The following is an 18,904-nucleotide window of genomic DNA, read 5'->3' as shown; positions in this document are numbered from 1 at the left end:
AACCAGCACCTGTCCATTGAGTCTCTCATATTGAAAGCCTGAATCTGCCCAATGAGTCTCTCATGCTAAAGTAAGCCACCTGTTGTGAGGGGCACAGATAGCATTGGGGACGGGGGGGACATGTCCCCCCCAGATTCATAGTGACCCGATCCGTCCCCCGCCCTCACTATCCCTATGAAAGTCGACAAAAATCGGTAAACCAGAGGATAACCAGTGTTTTCGCTAGCCAAAGTTATTGTTGTGCGTGCCCCGACCCGATCTGAACCAGCGGCGGGCCGGGACACGCACAATAATAATCTACTACACCGGTCACCATTACTTTGTACCCATGTTCTCACTACACGCTGTTCTGTTGTCAATAAACACACGATGCCATCATGCCACCGACGTTTACACTCTCTCTCAGTGTGTGTGCTACGACTCCTCTTGAGTGACATCCCCGGGGTCCTATGGCGAGCTAGCTGCCTCCATCGTGCCTGTAGAAGCGGACCGGTAACCATAGTGATCATATACTATACAATCTATGACTGAGCTGATCGGTGATTTTCTTAACTGAAAAAAAAAAAAATCGACTGTATAAATGCCACATTAAGGCATCACCTCGTTTAAAAAAAAAAAAAAAAAAAAAACTTTCCCAGATGTGGCAGATTAGATTAATTGTTAAGGGGAATAGCTAGTCTGAAAATAAGGCTTTTGCACTTAGTAAACACTGCAAAATGTGGAGACCATAACTATGCATTAAGATGAGTGGACAGAGGCAAATAATGAATGAACACAAAAAGAATGGTTGGATAAATCAAACAATTTATCGTCGTCAGGTAATAATGTTTTATCTAATAACTTAACCCATTGTACTGTATAAATTGACTGAGGTATGTTCACTGTTGTGTTACCACTATAAAAATAATTATAATAAGTAAATTTATGTAGTGCAAGGTTTATGCAAACAACAAGTAAAGGCCTACATAAACTTTTGACATCATCTTATAGCAGGAAATCATATTTTTATTTTATTTATTTTCTTTTTCTTTTTTTTACTGTACGGAGCAACTGAGGATATAGATTCTAAAATTATGGGATATAAAAAACATTTCTTAATATGTCATACATCATTTGAAAGATATTTCTAATCTATAAATTGCAACAAACTTGTAATTAAAACTTACATTTTAGTTATTATTATATATTTTTGAAATGGTAGTTTTAGCAATTGATTCTCTGGAATATGTTGTATTTCACATTGTTGTAAAAAGTCTATAGAGGTATGGAGGTTTAACTTAAAATTTATACTTCAAAATGTTGTCCTCCTGGCCATCATATCTGATGACAGTAAGGCAGGCCCTAGTAGTCAGTCAAGTGAGGATCTGCAAGAGGGCAGCCACAGTAAAAATATGTTGTTGTTATTTTAGTTTATTTTATTATTATTTTTATTTTTGCACATAGGTTCTTTGCTTTTTTGTTCATAATGACAGACATTGCGAGATAATCAAATGTTTAAATAATAAATACTTTGCTGAAGACATGGGTCATGGGTGATTGGAATACTAGTCAAATAACAGTCTGATCATGCATATCTAGTGGTGATCAGTAAGGCCTTTTTTTTTTTTTTTACCTTTGTTTATTGTTGTAATCCATGATTTAAAATAAGAATCCCCCATTGGCTTTGTAGTCCAAATCATTTGCCAAAATAACGCAAAGTAACTACTTGAGCACTAGTTAAAGCCCAAATTATGTAAAATCACGAATTGAGTTTAAATCATTTGTTGACAGTCTGGTCCCCCCCCAGTTAAAAAATCCTATCTGCGCCACTGGTGAGTACGCACATACGATTGACTTGAAGACGACTTGTGAAATGTTTATGCATTGCTGTTTGACTTCACTGTCCTAAACCAGAACAGCATCTGCTCGATACTTACTGAACAAATTAGCAGCTACTCTCAGTGGGGGGCTGGGACACTTTGGAAAGAGGCAGGGTACAGGCAAACCACGGTCAGATGGTTGGAGAGTTGAATAAGGTTGGAAGGAGGAGGACACAGACAGAATTCAGCCAAGTTCACCTCAAAGGGTGTATTTATTAAATTGTCTCTTGTCTTCCTGGCTGGTATATGAGCGTGTGGGTATGGGTGTGTGTGCTGTAACAAGAACAAAGAAACAATCAGCACACAACCAGCAATAACAGTTTAAATCAAAGTTCATATTGCCATCAACATAATATCAACATAAATAATCACAATATATCATATAATAATATATAATATAATTATATAACACAACGGTATTATAGTAACACATTAAAGATAAAGAACAAACATGACAAGGCATGGAGAATAATTAATTTATGCTACTTCCGGTTGCATAGTACATGGTTGTTAGTGCACTGACACTCGCAGCCAACTCAATTGCACGCTGATGGCCCACAATGGACAGCAAAGGCAGCTGAGATCATTAGAGATTGGTGTGGCAAACGTAATACCACCGCAACCACCACGTCTAACAGTTGCAAGTGGAGAAAGGAAAGTAACTCACGTTTGGAAGACGCACACAGGATTAATCACAAGGCTAGCAGGAGATCAGGAGATTGGAAATAGGAGATGCGAGTTCGGTTAGGTCACACCCGGATTCAAACAGAAGCACTGCTTGACCAGGTAAGTTATATCCCCTGCCTAATAATTAGTGACAGGTGTGTCTCCTGTGCAACACGCGAGGGAATCACAGCTGCAGGCAATTTGGGCCAATCATGGGGGATAGAGCGGGCGAGTGAGGTTTTTGTACACTTACCCCTGGCTGTCTGAAGAGGAACTGCCGTGCGAATTCCAGAACAGCATCTGCTTTATACTTACCCCTGGCTGTCCGAAGAGGAACTGCCGTGTGAATTCCAGAACAGCATCTGCTCTATACTTACCCCTGGCTGTCTGAAGAGGAACTGCCGTGTGAATTCCAGAACAGCATCTGCTCTATACTTACCCCTGGCTGTCTGAAGAGGAACTGCCGTGTGAATTCCAGAACAGCATCTGCTCTATACTTATCCCTGGCTGTCTGAAGAGGAACTGCCGTGTGAATTCTAGACCAGCATCTGCTCTATACTTACCCCTGGCTGTCTGAAGAGGAACTGCCGTGTGAATTCCAGAATAGCATCTGCTCTATACTTACCCCTGGCTGTCTGAAGAGGAACTGCCGTGTGAATTCTAGAACAGCATCTGCTCTATACTTACCCCCTGGCTGTCTGAAGAGGAACTGCCGTGTGAATTCCAGAACCGCATCTGGTCTATACTTACCCCTGGCTGTCTGAAGAGGAACTGCCGTGTGAATTCCAGAACAGCATCTGCTCTATACTTATCCCTGGCTGTCTGAAGAGGAACTGCCGTGTGAATTCTAGACCAGCATCTGCTCTATACTTACCCCTGGCTGTCTGAAGAGGAACTGCCGTGTGAATTCCAGAACAGCATCTGCTCTATACTTACCCCTGGCTGTCTGAAGAGGAACTGCCGTGTGAATTCCAGAACAGCATCTGCTCTATACTTACCCCTGGCTGTCTGAAGAGGAACTGCCGTGTGAATTCCAGAACAGCATCTGCTCTATACTTACCTCTGGCTGTCCGACGAGGAACTGCCGTGTGAATTACAGAATAGCATCTGCTCTACACTTACCCCAGCTGTCCAAAGAGGGACTGCCGTGTGAATTCCAGAACAGCATCTGCTCTATACTTACCTCTGGCTGTCTGAAGAGGAACTGCCGCGTGAATTCCAGATCAGCATCCGCTCTATACTTACCCCTAGCAGCCAAGAAGAAGAAACTTCCAGTTTTAGTTTACGTAATTTTAATTCAATAAAATCCTTTTACATTTGATACCTTGTTTGTGGTCGTGGTGTTTCTGGGTAAATCCTCGAGGTGGTACGCTCATAGGGGTGGTCTGCAACAGGGGGGGCCATCCCGACCTGTGACAGAATTCCACGCGTACGATTGTTCCAGCAATCGCCCCGCAATGAAGCGACCGCGCCCAGCCGCAAAAGCGCGAAGGCCAGCGTGAGGCAGGAAGCCCGATTCAGCCATCAGACGAAGCTTAAACTTCACTGCAGCGACGCTTTCTTCGTGGCAAATGACAAGGCAGGCCGTGCAAATAGTCAGGTATCAAAGTGGAGGCACACTGAGATCAGGACTGGACATCATGGAATTGCTCTTCAGTGATATTTTTAATATCAAGCAGCGTTTGACGATCATATGTTAAAAGTGATGAAACATTTTGTAAAATGACTAACATAAAACACATTAAAACAAAGAAACAGGCAGATTCAAGTAGTGCATTAATCAGTATTAAGAACATGAAATCAGAAACAAGACAGGATATTTTGTTGGAAATAGTCCAAGCGGTTTATAGAATTAATAGAGTAGGAGTAATAATAAAATGTATCTGGATTCCAGCCCATATAGGAGTAGAAGGAAATGAAATTGCAGACAAATATGCCAAAAATGCAACCAAAAAATCAGAAATAGATATGGTAATAAGTTATAGTAAGGCGGAAGTTAAAAGCATAATCAAAGAAGAAATGAAGAAGAAGTGGCAAGAGGAGTGAAATAAAGAAACAAAAGCAAGAATGTATTACAGTATCCAGAAGAAGGTAGGAGGTATGAGAGAAAATAATATGAATAAAAGGGAAGAGGACATTATTTCAAGAATGAGATTTGGGCATACTGGATTGAATAGTACACTGAAGTTAAATAGGGAAACAAGAAACTGGGATGTGTGAGGTCTGTAATATCAATGAAACAGTAGAGCATGTTATTATTAATTGTCAAAAGTATAATGAGGAAAGGATGAGCCTGAGAAACTGGTTGAGAAAAGAAAAAATTAGATTTGATATGAAGGAATTATTACAATGAATTCAGGTCATGTAGGATATAGAGCCATATTTGTCTTTTTGAATAAAACAGGTCTTAGTAGAAGGATATAACTTTTATTGTCTTAGGAAATTGTATTTATTGGTAATGTATGAATATTAATAATGTTAATAAATATTTATTAAAGTTATTTATTGGTGTTATTATGGTTTTATGTATTTATATATTTATTTAAAGGGTAGTGAGGAAAAGCTATTTTGATCCACACTCCTTATCAGAAGGTGGTGGTAATGCACACCTAAAAGTTGTTTGCCAACCGCCAATAAAAAAGAAGAAGAAGAAGAAGGTTTCGAAGCTTCATGAAGCTGTGTGTGCTTCTCAATATCCCTCCTCGTCTCCTCGCTCCTCCGTCCTCCCTCCAATGACCCGGAAACCAATCGAGCTCAGCCATCTTGAAGGACATCTCAATTCTCTAATTGCGCCCTGTCGCTACTCGATCCGTACCGGAAACACGATCTGTACTGCGCATGTGCGAGAACGCGTCTCCTTCCTGTCTGATGTCGAAACCATTTACGGCAGTTGTTGTTCGACACTATACGGTCCGTAACGTAACTGAAGCCCTTTAACTGCCTTTAATTTATCCTTTTATTTATTGTTTTTTTTTTTAATATTATTTTAACTTTAATTTATTTTCTTCTTCCTAAAGTTGTGTTCTTGTACGTGCTCCGTTTTGCTACGCTTATATTTTGGTCAATTCTGTTTAAGAATTATTATATAGTTATTGTTGTCAATTTTACATACAGATGAGATGTGTATTAAGTTTGGGCAGTTTGATGGGTGTAGTGTGCGATGAGCCTCCTCTACAGAGGTAATATCGTAATATATTGTAATATTTACAATATTACCACCCACGTAATATTTCAAATTGTAAATGTTTTTTCTACTTATTTCAGCACACTTTAACAAATGTCTGCACTCCAGAAAACACACAGAAACACTCAGAATAACATTATTTATTTATTAATAAATGAATTCATCGATACCAATCTCCATCCATTAATCATCCATCCACCCATCCATCCACACATCTATATACATCCATCCCTCCCTCCCTTCTATAGCCATCCATCCTTCCCTCCCTCCCTTCTATATCAATCCTTCTTTCCTCCCCTCCCTTCTCCATCCCTCCCTCCATCCACCCATCCCTTCTGTTTCCATCCCTCCCTCATCCATCCTTTCCTCCCTTCTATATCATCCCTATCTCCTCCCCTCTCTTCTATATCAATCCCTCCCTCCCTCTCTCCTTTTTCATCCAACTCTCCTCCCTCCCTCCCTCCTCCTATTACACCCTCTCACTTGCTCTCACACACACACTCACTCACTCTCACTCTTCACCCCCCACCACACACATACACTCTCTCCATCCCTCCCTCACATACAGACACGCTCTCACTGTCACACGCTCTCTTACACTCACTCACTTACACGCTCATTCTCACACATTCTCACTCGCTTTCTCACATGCTCACACACTCTCTCACACTCACTCGCTCACTCTTACACTCGCTCTCTCACTCACTCACATGCACACATGCTCTTACACTCACTACTCACTCGCTCTTGCACACTCATGAACTAACAAACATGGCATTGACCTTCAGGCCTTGTTCATCAGCACAGGATGATAAAAATGTTTCCATGTCATGTAGACACTGGAATAAAAATAAAAAGTCATCCTTTGAGTCTGGACCTTCCTCTAGGACCTTCCTGAGGGCATTTTCTTTTTGACTTTCACTCATCTGCAGAAAAGAAGGCTCTGTCACCTTCCCACGGAATAAGTCTCCATGACTACGTACCCAGTCCCGCGCTGTAAGAAGGTCTCTTACAATGATTGGCTGTAAATATATATATAAAAGGCACAAAATAATGAATATATTTATCTAGCATGCATGCAACTGCTTGATATATGACCAATAAAATAATTTACCCTATCAATGTCCTCTTCAACTCTTTTGCAGAGCGTGGTGGTGGTGGTGGATTTTGACACCCTAAAGACAGGCTCAAGGTTTCCCTGAAGGAGTTGGGATGCTTCATTTGTCCAAAAGGCAAATTTTTGTCCATGTCTTTGGAAAACATTTTAATGTTAGAACTCTATTTGTACACAACCTTTTTATTGTCACTTTTCTAACAGTGGCTAAATACATCCAAGATACTGAAATTGTAACTGTAGAACATGTCATACCCTTCTAGGCAAAACCTCTCCATCAGCTGAATGCACCACCACTGGCGAATCAATGGCACCTCCTCCTAAAAACACACAAAAAATTAAAAATACATATAAGATACATATGAGTTTGATGGGATACTAGTGTGAAAATCCAGCTTACCTCTGTGAATATTAATGGACAGGAAGTGCAGGTACTGAGAGCATACTGTGAAATACAAATAACACTGTAAGACTTTATTATCTAACAGCTCTGACTAATGAATTATTCTTACCATCAACATGTAAACACCACAGGAATTCTCTGAACACTGAAGAGAAACCTGTAAAAGGGATAGTCCATCCATAGTCATTTTAAAAACATCTGCTAGTTTGTTAAAACATTTATACATACATACTTAAAGGTCCCCTGACATGAAAGTTTCACTTTCTGAGGTTTTTTAACATTAATATGAGTTCTCCTAGCCTGTATTTGGTCCCCTTTTGTCTAGAATTTTCAGTCAGAGTTTTGACTTCAGAGTTTTGGCTATCTTTCTCTGCCTGTGAGAAAATTAGATCTCTGATGGACTGATCTTGAATCTCCCCCTTATGACGTCATACAGGGGAAAGGTACCTCCCCCTTCTCTGCTTTGCCCACCCAGAGAATTTTGCTCGCCCCTGAGAAAACGAGCTAGGAACAGGAAGTACGAACGTGCAGGCGTGATTTGAGTTTTTCCTAGAGAAATAGCTTTGAGATTTTAGTTTTTCCTTGAGAGATTGCATGTCTTGTAAACGAGCGAAGCATGGAAGTTGATCAGTGTTCGGATTAACAAATTGAACACAAAAGTATTCTTTAGTTCCTTCATCCAAGTCTCTGAAGAAACAATGGGTTAATTTTATTTTCTCTGGAAGTGCGCCGACACAACGTCCCAAAGTTTTGTATGGTCCAAACATTTCCCCAGCGACTGTTTCCTCAACTCGATCAACATCTGAAAATAAATCGATCGAGCTTAAGTTAATATTTCTCTCAAAATCGTTCAATACTGTTTATGCATCAGTAAGTCAAGCCAGTGACTAAAATATCAACTTCACATCGTTTCTTTTAGTAGGATGAAAATAATCTTATTTAAATTCTGAACAAATTATACAGAAAGCAATCAAAGAACAATCTTTCCACACAGCGCAAGTTTATCTGGACAACTTGTTATGAAATTAATGACGCACGTTACACTGTATAACGAAGCTCTTACTGTGTGTACATCATCATGTCTACATTGCTGAAAGCATTTGAGAGAGCAGAAACTGTTGCAATGATAAGATCTTCATCCTCGTGATTGACAGACTGTCCTCTGCTCACTCAATGCTAATCACGGCAACATTTTATGTGATGGAATAGATCTAAATTCTTTAAAAATTCTCATGATTCATCAATCTCGATGTCTGTAATAGTAAAAAATAACATAGTAACATTATTAGGGCCACCCAGGAAACAACAAAAAACCCATGTTAGGAGACCTTTAAATTAACTTTACACAATTCCATCCTTTAAAAAAAAAAAAAAATCATACCCCAAGGTCTCTTCCTGTTTTTTCTGTCCAGGATCCTGGGTCAATGGAGCTTGCAATGTGCCTGCAATGTGTCAACACAAAATAGATAATATGTAATTAAATTATCAGTTATGTATGCTGACAACGGGGCTTTTAAATTAAATTGAAGCCTGAGAACAAGGATCTTATGTGAACGAAGCCTGAGAACGAGGCTTTTATTTGAACGAAGCCTGAGAACGAGGCTTTTATTTGAACGAAGCCTGAGAACGAGGCTTTTATTTGAATGAAGCCTGGAAACGAGGCTCCAGCTTGGAAATTGTAACCAAATAACATGCCTGGAACAAGGCTAGTAAATTAATCTCTTTTGTCTCAACCTAAATATGGTTCTGAAACTGTCATCTCCAAAACCATCAGGACGAAGAGAATCAAGGAAAAGTATCTCCCTTTTAGCTACCACCATAACCTGCAATGGGTATTTTGTTAATATCCATGAAAATAGAATGGACTTAACCCTAGCTTTTGAATTTAAAACGTTACAGCTAGAAAGATAAAGATTAGATTTTATCTTAGATTAGATTAGACAGCTAGATTTTTTTATTAAAAAAATAAAAAAAACTCAACACAGAGCAGATAGTGATCTGCTTCATCCAACTGTCTGCTCCAAGCTGGAAATAGTACGAGATCCTTGGACCTCAAGTTTTCCTAACAGTATTGGAACAAAATATTATTCAATAATAATAAACTTCTGTGCCTGTTCCCAAAAGAGTTATTATTAGTTGATGAGTATAATAGCAAAACGTACAGGCAAACAATGCACTGGGTCCACATTTTGGTCTTTCCAGGTGGGAACCACATAGAGGTCCACAATGTGAACATCTTTTCCCTTATGGAAAGAACATTATAAGTTACTGAACATACATACATTAAAATAAATGCTTTTTAAAAGAAGATATAATAGTATGAAGTACATGTCTTTGTGCAGCTTCTTCGACAATCTTGAGGCAAGCATTTCCAATCTGAAATTAATTGAAAAAAGATTGCATCTCATTGAAAGCCTTGTGGAACATTATGCATTATCTGGGAATTTTGTTTTTTTTGTGTTGTAAACTAAGATTGAACATACGCACATTAGATTCCATGCACTGGCTTAAACCCAGGCTCCAGAAGTCTTCTCGGGTGAGGCAAATTTTGCCTTGCTTTACAATCAGCTCTCCTGGCGGACGATTTTTGTCTAACACATACTTTAACTAAAAACAAAGAGCATTTGACATTGTTTAGCATTGGCTATTTAAATATGTTTAAATTAAGTTTTACTAAAATTGAATGTTTACCAGTTCATCTTGAGTAGGGCCCAAGTCCTTCTCCCACTTTGCTCCTGAACAAGCATATGGATGCTCTATCTGCCGCTCAAATACTGAGTAACCATGGTCCTGGAGAAGCATCCTCTCAGTTGGTCCATCTGATGATCCACAAATACATCACAATTAGTAACAAGAAGTTTTGTGGAATTTAAAAAAAGAAATCCAATATTTATAAATTTAGCATGTAATTGAAAACTGTTTTGTACAAAGTTTATCAAACACTCTTACTTTTCGATCTGTAGTATGTCCTCAGTCTTGACACATTAACCTTCTGGCAAGTTGACCCTTTCGCAATCGTAGCCACCCCTTTGGAAGAGATGCTGGCCACAGTAAATGGTCCTTTGTGCTGACTAGTAAACGTGTCTCCTGTCCGTCGTTTCTTGGGGTCCCCCGAGAGCAGAACATCATCACCAGCCTGAATTGAACATACTCGCACAAACTTACGCTTGCGATTTTGAAATGCCTTTTGTTGCATTCCCTGTGCGTGCTCTATGTTGCGAAGAACCTACAAAGAAATGAATTACATTCTCCACATCTCTTAACGATATATACAGTGTAAATGTGTACAAATAAAGCGGAATCATAGCAAAGAAAATACATAGATCAGCCTCTGCCTAGGTCTAATTCTGAGAAATTCACCACTTCATTAACCATTATTATTCAAAAACAAACCGTTTCATTGAGAAGTTTCATCTTATTGACTCTGGAGTCGATGTCATCTTCTGGGTCAGTAACTTCAAAATCATCTCCCATGGGACAGGCATTCATGACCTCTGGCAGACGAGGGTGTCGATGGAAGAGTAGAAAGTATGGACTGTGTCTAGTGGAGGACTGATCACATAGGAAGCTTCTCATTTACTATCAAATGTGTATTAAATGAAAAAGTCCACCCTTAACATTAAGTATTAAATAAATTAATCAATTTAGTTTTCCCATTGACATCTAACAGTAGATATAATAAATATAATAAGTAAATGTGTTAAGACCTGCTTTGCAGTGTTGATGCCGTACACCACAGCAGGAAGGTGGAGGTCCCAGTCATTGTGGTTGTCATTAACATACTTTCTGAGAGCACGCTTGATGTTCTGATTGGTTCTTTCATCCTGTACATATCAATGAATTTATAAAGTTGATGAATAACCAGCCCAGGCTCATATGGACCATATGGAGCTGGTTAAGTGATGCAAACTTCAGAATTTATAAGTTTACAAATCATGCACTATGGTTAAAAGGGTTTTGAGGTCATAACATAATAATGTGCAAGGAGCCACATGAAAACATGTCATTGGTCTACCCTTGAAACTACCCTTGTAATCATAATTGTGTATGAAAATAATTAAAAGCGCTTGCTATTTTACTGCCTCTAGTGTTCATTTCGTTTGGAATCTGCAGTGACATGTATAAATATGGCCACAGGAACGTTTTTCTAAACATCTTTGTAAATAACCGCAAGACAACAATAGTACTTTCAGGACAGATATCCTGTTTAAGAGTTACCTGTCCGTTGGTCTGGGGATGGTAAGCACTGGAGACAGCATGTTTAATGTTCAGCGCGTTGAAAATGCTGCTGTTGAGCTGCAGAGGGATCATCGGTTAAATTTGCAAGACTAGAGTAATTGCAGACAACAACATATATGTTGAGAGTGACTTGAGTAGGGGAAAACAATTAAACCTTTACAAAACTTCACCTGGTTGACAAACTCCTTCCATTGGTCGGTAATTATTTTTCTGACCGTGCCGAACAAGTACAACTTTCTGATTATTTTTGCAGACACCTCAGCTGCTGTCTTAGATTCCAGGGGCGCTGCAATCACCCACTTAGTGTACAGGTCAGTCATGGTAAGGACATACTTCTTGTTGCGTGCCGTTTCTGGCAGTGGTCCAATCAGATCCAAACCAAGCACCTCCCAAGCTTCTTTTACCTGCATGCCACAAAATTAGCATTACTCAAAAGCTGGTAAAACTGTACGCAAGCTTGATATTAGCTTGTTAGTTTCATCACTCAGTATGCTAAAGCATTGTAAGCAGTACCTTGATGGAATGCAAAACTGGCACAACAGTCTTGATTGGGTCATTCAACTGGCAGCGGTGACAAGTTCTGACCTAAAAGCAAAACATTTTTTTTACAAATTGTCTAGAAATATAGCCAGTTGATGAGACACGGTTTTAACATTAAGTGACATGGCCTCTGTGGCTTTAATATGTTAAGTCCATATGCTCCTGCAGTTGATACAAGTTGGTGATAATACAGTAATCAACATTTGAAGTGGATTAAGACCTTTAATTAAAGATATATATGACTTTTCAACTTTAATAACTTTTTTGATCCACTTTAAATAGAACTTTTAAATCAATGAGATATCTTGTAATCAAAGGTGGCAAAAGTAGACAAATTCTTAAGTATAGATATAAGATACCCATTAATTATGTAAAATTACCCATTCTTTCACATCCTGGATAATTGTAGACCAATAGTAGCCAGCAATAACCCGGTTTTGAGTGCCTCTGACACCACTATGATTGCCAGTCCCAGGATTATTGTGGCACTCTGTGAGAACAGACCTCTTCTGTTCCTCTGACAGGACAACTAACCGCATATACTGCATACTGGGGCCAGTGTAGAAGAGTCTGCCGTCTGTTTTAAAAGGAAAAAAGAAAACGTCTGAAAGAGTTGATGTTTAAAGGGAATAGAAAATACCATATTACTATCTGATATCTGACAGGTTTAACTACATTAAAGTCATGTATTAATACCCAAATATGGGACCTGAACAAGTACAGTTAAAATAACTTGATATTTTAAACAAATTTGTCCATTTAGCACAAGAGGTTGTACCAGTCAGTCAGTTCTCTTCTATTTTTTTCTTATAAAATCTTCTGGTTCTTTTACCAACAGTTTCACACAGACTAGGCCCAGAAAGTGAAATGCATATTTGATCTGTTTTAACTGAAACCAAGCAACACCGTGACTGACACATCTTAAAATATGTCAGTGCCATATTTTTTTTGTCTCAGAATACACACAAGTAATGTTAATTTTTCTAAGGCATGTTTATAAACGCTAGGCATAACAATTTTAGGGGTGTAACAATATATCATGCCACAATATATCGCAATACAAAAATGCAACAATACTTATCGTGGATAGTCCCCTCAAAATAAAAATTACTGTGTGAGAAAAAATTCAAATTCAAGTTTTCAGAGTTTTAGTGTAAGTACTACATTAAACTACTATATATAATGTTGAATATAATGTATAATAATGCATTGGGGTACGTAGTTGGATTTTTGTATTACGATTTATTGTTAAACACAATTGAACTAAAGCCTACTCCTGGATTAGTCTATTAAGCCAACTTACCTTTGACGATAAAATTCGCAGACGACCGTCTCACTTTCCGACGCTCCTCGTGATTGTTAGGCATTTCTCCTTTTAAGAGAAAATCTTGAATTTTAACATAAAATGCAAAAGAATCCATTTTTTTTTTTCCGCACATTCAGGAGAAGTACAGTAAGGGCGTTAGAGTACTGATCGAGTAGTGACTAGTGAGTGTCGTGACAGTTGTCGTAAAAACATTGACGAAGACAGGAAGTGGCAGAAAAAAATCGTTCTCGCACATGCGCAGTACAGATCGTGTTTCCGGTACGGATCGAGTAGCGACACGCCCCGTGAGGAGTCGAGGATCGAGGAGTGAGGAGGCTTCCTGAGGAGTCATAAGCGAGGATACACAGGTGCATCCTACGCAGAACTGTTATATTATGTGTGTTCGACATCGCCTGCGGCTGGATGCAACCGATCGGTGAGAATAGCCGCGTGCAGGCGGGGAGGAGCTGCAAACGGAGACGTGAAGTCGGACAATTTCTGGTTCCCGTAGTGACCGCTCACGTGGTGTTTGCATGCTTATACCACAGCTGAAGTGAAAGAAATGCAACATTTGCCAAATAAACAGATATTTCAGATATTTCAGACACATTTTCATTCAATACTTTACTGCTTCATACAGCATCTGTTTGAACTAGAATAAAGTTCAAAATAAGCCTATAATCAATGACGTGGAATCAACGTTTTTTAATCAGTTTTATTTTGATAAACATGATAAACATGACACAATATAACATTGCGACTACATGAAAAGAGTGTTTACTGTTATAAAATACTGATTTGTGAGCTTTAGTGGAACTAAACGTGTGAGAATAAACACGAAACGCACATGATCGTTGTCATGCGGTGAATCCGGGTGAATCCGGCGAATCGTGGAACAGCTGTGACATCATCAGAGCTTGTGCAGCCCATAGATATCATATAGAGACTAGATACCCATTGGCCGCTGGAAAACGAGAAATCCGGCCGCCATCTTGAACCGGTCGTATTCTTAGTTTCGTTGCGTGGCAGCAGATAAGATGCCAGAGCACTGTGGAGCATTTTCCTGTTCTAATCGCCGGACAGCCGAAAATAGGGCTTTTCACAAGTAAGTCTTAACATTACCGTACTATTGGTTGTATTTTGTGAATAGAATATTATCAGATAATCGAGAAGGAGCAAGGATATTTGCTATTACTACTGAAATCGTTGTGAAATGCTGTTTACTGCATCAGCCGGTGTTCACCCGGCATGGAGAGGTGGGGTAACTGTTAAAGTAATAATTACAAGAGCTTCTAGGTTGTCAGATAAGCATTCAACTGCCCTGTTGTATAGGTTATTTGTGTTTGCGCACATCAGAAAGCAACGTAATATACACGCATGACAGCGATGCCCAAATTGAGTTAGCAGCTACCTCTCCAACTTCTAGTTTTATTGATAACCTATATCTTACCACAAGCTCAGGACGGACCCGGATGTGCGGGAAGTCTGACGTGACGGGACTGACACAGTGACAAACATAGTGAAAGTTTCCGTGAGTAAAGACTAAGGACTGAGAAGTTAAGGTACTGTAAAAACAGTTTAAAATAATAATTAAAGAAGGGATTGTGTGAGGGACTTATCACTTTCAGTGGGATTATCGACCGACGGCCTGTATAGGTCCGGAATGGTAATCTCACGGAGTTACTTGCAATCCGCAGGAGATGGCAGGGAATGACTCTGACAGTGAGAATATTAGCATGGCTTGTAGTGAGGGAGATGAGAGTAGGATAAATGAATGGGAAAGTGACGGGAAGGGAAAGAGTCGGAAAAGTAAGAAAAAACGTGTACCTAGCGTTGGAGATTCGGAGAGTGATGAAAGTGGAAAGGTGGGAAAAACAGTTAAGGAAGGAACGTTGAATGTAGTTGTTAGATTTGAAGGAGAAGGTGGAGTTAAGAACATTGACCCGATTAAACTAACAAAAATCATCAAGAATCAGATTGGGGTAGTGAAATATGCAAGGATTCTAGGAGATGGAAATTTGCTAATTGGATGTAAAAATGAGATGCAGTTAGAAAAAGTTAAAAAGATGACATATGTTGGGAAAATTAAAGTACAGAAGGTTGCAAAAGTTGGAGAAAAGGGATTTAATGGAGGCAAAGGAGTGATCTATGGGATTCCCATTAATGTCAATAATAAAGAATTAATGGAAAACATGAGGGCGGGTAATTTCACAGTGAAAAGTGTAAAAGGCTGACCAAAGGAATAGAGAAAAAGGAGTCAATACTGATTGAATTTGAGGAGAAAGAATTACCTAAGAAGGTATATTTTGGCTATGTAAAATACAATGTGAGAGAATATATACAGAAACCAATGAGATGCTATAAATGTCAGGAGTTTGGGCATATAGCTAAAATGTGCAAAGGGAAAAAAAGGTGTGCTAGATGTGGAGGTGAGCATGATTATGGGATGTGTGGTGAGGGAACACAACCTTAGTGTTGTAACTGTGGAGGAAATCATAGTGTAGCATACTGGGGATGTGAAGCACTTAAAAAGAGGTAGAAATACAGAGGATAAGAATAAAAGAGAAGATGTCGTATGCTGAAGCAGCTAAGTTGAATGGACAGAGGAATCAGAGGTTAGAGGTGAAGACTAAAATTTCATCTTTTAATATTATTTCATTATTAAATATTATGTATCTGTATTATTATTCTTTATTAGTTTTCATAATCACTGTATTATCCTATGGAGTTTCAAGTTTGAATGCATGAAAGAACATATGTCAGGGGAAAGCTATATATTGCTTAGGGAGGTATGTGTGTCATGTAACATGTTCACTCAGCATAAATGTTTCCACTGATGCAAGTGTACCACAGATGTACATAACAAGGAAAGTAGCGCACGTATGACATTTACGTTCTAAGTTGAGAAGCTCAGAGCAACATGTTTGTTACCTTACAAGGAAGCTGTAAGACTGTGTGATGTATAAAAGTCAATGTCACATTGTACCACCCTTAGAGAAACATGTAGGCATGACCGGGTGAGAGGGTAGAGAAACATGGAGAAACGCATATACCTGGCATGAACACAACATCTTGAAGTTTCTCTCCTGACATATATATAATATATAATAAAACTTTCTTGGCAAGATAACTGGTGTCCGGTCCCGTAAATTGAATAATAACGGGGAAACACAAGAGGCTTTAATTCCAAGTCTACAAGAGGTAAGAGTAAATCAAGGACAAGAGGAAATTAATGTTCAGCAAGAGAAGAGGAAATCATGGATGGAAAAAAAGAAACTGGTCACATTCATTGCAGGAGTAATTAATGCAACTCATGAGATTAAGTCAAAATAGGAAAAGAATCCAAGTAATTGTGAAAGCGGCAGAACATCATTTGGACATGATAGGGCTGAAATGGGAGGAAATAAATGATGAACTTAGGATGCAAGCAAGTCAGGAGACACCAGGATTAGGTTCTTAAACCTAATAATGCTAATTTTGCAATGGAATAGGAGAAGTCTTTTAGCTAATGAGCAGGATTTTAAGCAATTTGTTGGTAGTAGAGTAGAAAAAACAGAGATAGTGTGTATTCAAGAAACTTGGTTAAAACCTCAATTAGATTTTGTTTTATATGATTATGTGGCAATAAGGTATGATATAAGGGAGGGAGGAGGAGGAGGGTGTGCTACATTTATAAAGCAAGGAATACCATATAAAATTTTAGGAGTGGGAAATGAACAAGAGTATGTAGCAGTGAAAGTGTGGGCTGGAAAGAGAGAGTTGGTGATTTTTAATTATTATAATCCTTGTAAAAGGCTAGAGAAAAATAAGCTAGAAGAGTTAGAGGGACAAAATTTTAATAATATTATTTGGTGTGGGGACTTTAATGGGCACAACACATTGTGGGGAAGTGAAAAAAAATTATTATAATGGTCAAGTAATTGAAGAAATGTTAGATGAGAAGAATTTAGTGTGCTTAAATAATGGAGTAGGTACAAGAATTGATGTTAACACTGGAAAAGAATCAGTATTAGATCTTAGTTTCAAATAGAATTGCAGCAAGATGTGATTGGTCAGTGCATAAAGATGGTACAATGGTAGTGATCATTATCCAGTGTGGTGTAAAATAAATATAGAGGTAGTATTGAGTATTGGGGAAGCAAGTGGAAAATGGATTTTTGAGAAAGCTGATTGGGGAAAATTCCAGGAGGAAAGTAATAAATTGTTAAGAACAATAAATGATGAATTGAGTGTCGAAATATTAGACAATCGAATTAAACAAGGTATAATATTAGCAGCCGAAGAATCCATTCCCAGGAGTAAAGGAAGATGTAAAAAGAAAACAGTGCCATGGTGGGATAAAAAATGTAAAAAAGCAGTGAAAAATAGAAACAAAGCATTTAGGTTAGTTAAAAGAACACATAATTATCTTCATTTGATTCAGTATAAACAAGCTCAAGCAATTCCAGGAAAATTCCAGGAGGAAAGTAATAAATTGTTTAGAAAAACAAATGATGAATTTAGTGTCGAAATATTAGACAATCGAATTAAACAAGGTATAATATTAGCAGCAGAAGAATCTATGGTGGGATAAAAAATGTAAAGAAGCAGTGAAAAATAGAAACAAAGCATTTAGGTTAGTTAAAAGAACACATAATTATCTTCATTTGATTCAGTATAAACAAGCTCAAGCAATTCCAGGAAAATTCCAGCAGGAAAGTAATAAATTGTTTAAGAAAAATAAATGATGAATTGAGTGTCGAAATATTAGACAATCGAATTAAACAAGGTATAATAATAGCAGCAGAAGAATCCATTCCCAGGAGTAAAGGAAGATGTAAAAAGAAAACAGTGCCATGGTGGGATAAAAAATGTAAAGAAGCAGTGAAAAATAGAAACAAAGCATTTAGGTTAGTTAAAAGAACACATAATTATTTTCATTTGATTCAGTATAAACAAGCTCAAGCAATAGTAAGGAGGACAATCAGAAAGGCAAAAAATAACATACTGGAAGTCTTATTGTGACACAATAGGAAATACAACTCAAATAGGTGAAGTATGGGGAATGATTAAAAAAATGTGTGTGGGGGGGGGGGTGGTGGTTGTTAAAAGAGAATGGAATTATCCAGTTTTGACTATAAGAAATGAGAATGCGATAACGAATAAGGAAAAGGTAGAGATGATGGCAAAAAGTTTTGTTAAAATAAATAGTTCTAGTAACTTGACAGAGGAAGGAAGAATAGCAATAGAAACTAGAACGTACATTTCCAGACGAAAATGTGAAGTGGTGCTTGCAGTGGCAAAACTCACCACCCGGTTGCTAGGGTGTTCTGGGTGGTTGCTAGTTGGTTGTCAGGGTATTCTGGGTGGTTGCTATGCAGTTGCTAGGGTATTATGGGTGGTTGCCAATGTTTTCTGGGTAGTTGCTAAGGTGTTGCTAGGTGGTTGCTAGGGTGTTCTGGGTGGTTGCTAGGTTGTTACTAGGCGGTTGTTAGGGTGTTCTGGATGGTTGCTAGGTGGTTGCTATGGTGTTTCTAAGGTGTTCTGGAAGGTTGCTAGGCAGTTGCTAGGGTGTTGCTCGGTGGTTGCTAAGGTGTTGCTAGGTGGTTGCTAG

The sequence above is a fragment of the Pimephales promelas genome, chromosome 4 (genome assembly GCF_988280905.1).
Source record: "Pimephales promelas chromosome 4, fPimPro1.hap1.1, whole genome shotgun sequence".
NCBI lineage: Eukaryota > Metazoa > Chordata > Actinopteri > Cypriniformes > Leuciscidae > Pimephales > Pimephales promelas.
Note: the sequence above shows the minus strand (reverse complement) of the source record.